At 35.3% G+C, this 6,919-nt stretch overlaps 1 pseudogene; it reads left to right on the top strand.

Annotated features, from left to right (window-relative positions):
* The first annotated feature begins 355 nt into the window (after positions 1 to 355).
* Positions 356 to 6,131, top strand: LOC114188445 (annotated as a pseudogene).
* The last annotated feature ends 788 nt before the right edge of the window (positions 6,132 to 6,919 follow it).

Here is a 6,919-nt window from a genome sequence, read left to right as displayed (position 1 = left end):
AATCTTCACAGGTTTGGAGAAATGGGATTTTGAGGAAATCCTCACTAACACAAAAAGTGCCTATAACGTCACCTAGTTAACGAATGCTAGAGAGAACACAGACATAAAAAAATGACTGGTGCCATTTTTGTAAATAAAGTGTCAAAAATGACATTTGTACAGCACTGCACTAATGTCACTTAACGTCAGTTTCTGCCTACCCCGACGTCACTCGACGTCTATTATTTTACTTACCCGACGTCACTTATCATCGGGTATATACAGCACTGACTTCTCACGCCATTGTTCCTCTTCCCCGCGAGCTCGCCTCCATATTCTGCCGGCCATCGTGACTTCCGCAGGTGAGTTTTCCACCATGAAACTTGTTGGGTTTTGATTTATGCACTAATTTAAGCATTTTGAACCGATTGGATTTCGTTTTGGTCTCTATTTCACATAAATGCATGGTTTTCTTCCCCTTTGCACTGTGAAGCTTTGTTTGCCGGCAGCCCACCCTCCTCCATCTGCATCATTATTTTTGCTACAAGATGTTAGTTTTTCATTTTCCTCTAGCTCATGTATGCGTTTATTTTTTATATTTTTTTGGCTTATTTTTTTTATTAGAAAAATTATGATTTTTGATAAATTTTGAATAAATTTTAGATTTATTATTAGATGGGTTGCATGTTAAAATAATTTTAATGTATTTTGTTGATTTTTTTGGCTTTTTTTTTATTTGAAATTTTAGGATAGTTGATCAATTTAGTTAATAAATTTGGAATAAAATTTATATTTATTATTAGACTTGTTGCATGTTAAAATTATTGTAACTTTTTTTAATTTTTTAATATTATTATTGCATTTTTATTTTATATGTGAAGATTTATTATAATTTTAGTTCACAATATTGAGTGAACCTTAGTTTCCGTTTGAGATCTAGTACAAATAGTTACATTTTTAATCGTTTGTATTAAATCTTGAATTGTTCGATCGGACACTTTGAAAATGTTTTGAAAAACATGTTACAAGAATAAGTGTTACTTTTCATATCATGTATTTAGTTATATTAAAACTAATCTATATTTTATGTTTCCAAATTTTCATTAGAGTTATGGGTAAGCCTAGAGCACACAAATTAAAGTATTATACCCAAAGGTTGTAACTCATTTATTTACCAAGTTATTAATTTCCACATGTCAACTTATGAACTTGATATGTGATTATTTTCTTTGTCATCTTTAGTGTAACAAGCAAGAAGATTCATGAGAATGTGAGTATTATGTCATGTCTTGGATAAGAACAATCATTTGAATTGTAGTTAAAGATGATTGGATTGAAGTAATAATATATCTTTAAGATATTATAAATCATATCAAACTTTAAACAATGATATTCATGGATAATGAATTTGTATTATCTTTTCAGCGTTTCAAGAATTCATCACCTCTATAGGATGACACTATCCAGACACTAAGACAATAGTAGGCAACATATTTATTGGAATAATGGAGTTAGGCCCTAGAACAACATTAGAATTTTATTTTAAAAACGTGGTAGAACAATTTATGGATGAAACTTTTGGTAATTGTAAAAGTTTAGACAACTTTACAATTATTAGTTAAAATTACCACGTTGTTGGAATATAATATGAACTGTTTTGGGTATTTTCTGTTTTTCAGGTGTGAAAATTTGTAAATAGCAAAACTTAAAAAAATTGCTGAAATTGACGTCTGTCCTTGCACTGACAGACGTCCAAAGATGTCGGTTATAGCACTGTCTGACGTCCTTTTGACGTCTGTCAGATGTCAATTTCAGTAGTTTTCCCATCCATATGGCACGAGTTGAACGTTCGGGTGAGAATCAAACTGACGTTAAGGGATATCGATCACCCATATTTCGATGTGAAGTAACGCTAATTTTTCTTTTAGACGTTAATTTTAACGTCACCCAATATGACGTCGGTATTTTTGTAGACGTCAAAAGTAAAAAATAACAAATGTTATAAGAAGTTTTTGTGTTAGTACATGCAAATTCGTCTTTGCATTCGCTCCCAAATTGGCGCATTAGAACACGAATTTCGCTCAACGTTTGTTGCTCCAAATCAGCACAATTGATAAATCCCCTCATGCAAACAAAACATTAGGGTTCAAGAGCTTGGTTAGGGTGTAATTCTTGGATTGAGTGAAGCGGTGTAAAAACCTTGGTGCATTTTTTTTCGCTTTTAACACATCAATTAAAAGAATACCATACTTTTCATATATAATATATATTTTAAATTGTCAATTTTTTAATTATTGTTATTATTTAAAAATATGATATTTTAAAATGTCATTTTATAATAAGTCATTTTTCTCAAGATAAGTTTTTATTTTTTAGTTTGCTCTTGCCTCTCTTTTCTGACCCCCTCCTCTTTTCTAATTTGTCTCTTTTTCTCATTTCATTCTTCCAAATCATTCTGTACTCACCCAACCATTGTCACTCACTCTCCCTTCATTCACTATGCACTTTCCCGATTCCCTTCATTCTCTGCATTTTTTTAAAATCTTTCGAACCCATCACTACCAATCTCTGCACTCATTTTCCGAATTAAAAAGAGAATTAATTAAAGTTACTCATTATTATTTTGGTGACATGAGTCATTATTGCTTGCTTGGATGTCATTAGCCATATCAGTAATAGGTATAATGTGGCTAATAACAAAGAATTAAAATTAAAATTTGAAAACCAAGTAAATATTTTTTAAATTTTAAAATAAACATTAATTTTGTACAGTACACAACACAACAAATTCAAATAGTAATTTATATTTCAAATTGTAATGGTGTGAAATGAAATTTTAAGTCCAAAATATTTTAAGCACTCATATTACCATCAAAATTCTAAGTTTTAGGGTTTATAAAGGCCCCCAAATACTAAATAGAGCTCATACGAAATGTGGGCACCACAAACGGTGCAAACCATTCAGTATTGTTGTTAAGCCAAAGAAAAATGATACATTAATAAAGTTTATTTTAACACAGTTTGACAAAATTTTAAATAAGATAAAAAAATATTATTTTTATTACTTCCTTTTGATTAAAAAAAATCTACTTTAATTCTATTCATAGAAAATTTATCAATTTTATAAAAAAAAAAATTGTCAAAATCTCATTTTCTTAACCGAAACACGATTTTACCAATCTCACCACCTCATCGTACCGTGCATTTCATTACATCCTCAACCGTGTGCTGTGTAATCTAGAGCAAGTTCACTCAATGGTTCCTAATTTTCTGATTCGAACGTTAAGTGCATCATTCACAAACCACAGAAGTGCAAAATTCAATTGCGTTCTCTGCTGCAACACAAACCCAATGCTTTCCTTTTATACTTCAAGTACTTCACTTCAAGTACTTCTTTTGATCCTGAATCAGATGGAAATCACCACAAAGATGCAACCTTTACCGTGTCTTATCTCATTGACACATGTGGGGTGTCCCCGAAATTAGCAAGGGAACTCTCCAACAGGGTTAATTTGAAGAACCCAGATGGCCCAAATGCTGTCATTGATCTTCTCAGCAACTATGGGTGCTCCAAATCCCAACTTGCAAAACTTTTGGAGATTCATTCCACATTGCTTTCTGCAAATGCTGAGAATACCCTTTTGCCTAAACTCAAGTTCTTCCGTTCTATTGGGGTTTCCGACTCTGACTTGCCTAAGATTCTAATTAGTGGCCGTTATATATTGTTCAGAAGCTTGAAAAAATGCCTCGTTCCGCGTTATGAGGTGTTAAGGAGTGTGCTTTTTGACGATAAGGAAGTTGTTAGGTCTTTGAAAATCACCGCATTTAGTTTTTTATAGTGACATGAAAAAAAACTTGGTTCCATACATTGAGGTTCTGAGTTGTGGCTATTGAAATGCTTTCTAGGAGCAAAGCGGTGTGGAAATCAAGGTTTGAGGTTTCCCAGTTTTATGAAGTGTTCAGGGGAGACATTTTCCAGAAAGATGAGTTTCCTTGTGAATGAGATGGGTTGTCCACCAGAAGCTATTGCTTAATATCCTGTAGTTGTAGGGTACAACTCGGAGAAGAGGATTATCCCTAGATTTTTAGTTATCAAAATCTTGAAATCAAAGGGTCTCATTGGGAATTGTAACACCCCATTTAATTTAATATACGAAATTAAACGAAGCATTACAAAAAGATAACATAATAGTGCAGTCCTGAAGTTTAAAACTCAATTCCTTACAATTCAAGGCACACCACGATGCCCAAAAGAAAACTGGATAAAAGTTTAACAGACAGTACAGTAATAAAACATGAAGCAATACATGGGTCGTAGCCCTAAGGAAAAACTCATCAAGAAATAAGGTCCAGCCTACACAACCTCCCTGTTGTCCACGGGGGTTCCTCGCCTCTACTCACACCAACAAGTTGATGATCATCGCAAAAAAGAGTACCACACAACAGAGCACACAACAACGAAAATAGGGTAAGCTAGAGCACAAAAGATTTCATCCATGCATTCAATTATATTTGCCCAATCATACACTTATATCAGTCAAGCATGTTATGACTTCTCAGACAATACACTACGACATGACTCGACTCATCCGGATACGTATAACTTGGTTGGATTCAGCGGATGCCCGCACTTGTGGTGGATACCTCTGTTCACCCCTGAGCTGCTCACCCCCGAGCTATGTGTTACAAGTGTTACAATGAATCAATTTCCCTCACCACAAGGTTAGCCCTTAATGAATTTCAGGCCTCCTACTACTCTCACCACAGGAGTCAGTCCGCTCTAGGTGAACTAGCTGACCCCTTAGAGCGTCAGGATGCAACCTTACCTTGAATCCTTACCTAGTTATATAGATGGGGCACCACCATGGACACCCACTAACAGAGGCCATGGAATTATGTCCCGACCACTAAAGCGCAACCCCGGAGGTCTCACCTAGAGACTCCAAGGAATTACACACTGACACAGACCAAAAATCATAAATCAACAATAAGAGAACACTAATCATGCTTACAATTTGATACCAACGGTCATTACCACCTCGTGAGTATATGGCCTCATCTCATATCAATACCATGTCCCTTTAATTCCAACCCATTCATTAATTTCACATGCTAAGTTCCCACAATATCCATCATTCACCATTCATGAATTATGTCCCGCATACATAGCAATCCATTATATATATATATATATATATATATATATATATATATATATATATATATATATATATATATATATATATATATTTCTCATCATAACAATCATACCCAAACAAATACCAATCATCCAAGAATAACCAAGCAATCAAACAACGCACTGCCTCGCCCAGCCCTTCGCTCAAGCTGAAGGGTCTCGCTCAGGCGAGTCCCCTTCGCCTAGGCGAGGGCTCGAAAAGGAAACAGGAAACCAACGCGGTATCTCGCCTCGCCTGAGCGAGATACTCGCTCACTCAAAAGTTGAGCTGGTCGCCTGGGCGACCTTTCGCGTAAAGAGGGTTTGGGCGAGTCCCTGTCCATCTCGCCTAGGCGAGACTGGCTCGCTTGGGCGAGATTAGCAGGTCTCGCCACTGTTTTCCTGCAATAGTTCCTCACACCAGTCCAAGGCAGTACATTCATACATCCACAGTTAACATATTATCACATCCACCACTGAATCTCGAAATAACCGTCAAACAGCAGCTCTAGAACCAGACTCGCAAACTGGAACAGCAGATAGAAACAAATTATTACAAAGTTTCCAACTGTGACTACGAAAACTATACTAGAGAAGGGCGATAAGGATTAGAAGATACTTACGTGAGTAGAACTAAGGTCAAGTCAAGCGTGAGTCTGAGGAACCTTGGGAACCCTAGCAGCAGCTCAAGGAGGTGTGGTTTCTGTTTACGAAATGTGAGCATAGGTTAGGGTTTGGGGCGGACTAGGTTTGTTTTCCCTTCCTAGGCCAGCCCTAAGGCCCAATAATTAAGACAGCCCTAAGAAAAGGGGACGGGATGAAAAGTGGGCCTTACAAGAATAGTTTTCACTTTAGTTCCTTTGTTTGCATGAAGGAAAAAGCTTTTCTGGAGAAATTTGTTGTTAATTTCTAGAAAGATTTGCCTATATTGCGAGATGTCTACACCAGTTTGATTAATCAACAGAATGTAATATAATCTTTGAAGGATTTTGCTGGTGAGTGTTCAAACTTTAAGGTTTTATGTGTCAATGCTATAGTAAACTTAGATTTTTGTTAGCCTTTTTTTGTGTTGGTATTTTAAGTTTTATTTTCCTTGACGGTGAGACTTTTGGCCAGATTTATAGCGTCTTGATGTTGAAGAAAGTTGAATATTTTGTTGGCCTAGAGTAATTCTGTTGAATTTTATTTTGATTGTTTTCCTCTTGTTTTAAATATGGTTTGTCTATTATGAAAACATTTGTTTCAACTCACCAGTCTGTACTTTTATCACAGGACAGGACAACCAAAATGTCTAATCTTAAAGCTGCCAGCAACCATATTTGAGGAGGTCATTGGTTATTTCCAAGAGCATGTGAAAGGGATCAACATCCGAAGCTTATTTTAAAAGAATCAAATTGTGTTTAGTTGATGTAATATGACAGGGTGTTATAAAATAAAAAGTACTATTCAAAGATATTCTATACTACATCAGAAACTTGTACCTTACTAACTTAAGGAAAGTGATCATGTGTCTTTGTTGTTTCATTTGGAAGAGTTGATACTCTGTATAAGTTGATTTTGGATCCTGAGATTTGGGTGAGGTATGTACAAAATATATTACATGTAGCACACAAGTTGGAGAAGAGGACTATTATTCCTGAGTAATCACTCTTGAAATCAAAAGGTCTGCATTAAGGATAATGTACACTTCAGTTTCATTATTTGAAGAACTGGAAATTCTTTTGAAGAAATTTGTCATCAATTTTTGGAATGATTGCCTCTGTA

This window comes from Vigna unguiculata, chromosome 6, assembly GCF_004118075.2.
Source record: "Vigna unguiculata cultivar IT97K-499-35 chromosome 6, ASM411807v1, whole genome shotgun sequence".
Classification (NCBI taxonomy): domain Eukaryota; kingdom Viridiplantae; phylum Streptophyta; class Magnoliopsida; order Fabales; family Fabaceae; genus Vigna; species Vigna unguiculata.
The sequence above is the reverse complement of the archived record's forward strand: the minus strand, read 5'-3'. Positions and strand labels throughout refer to the sequence as shown.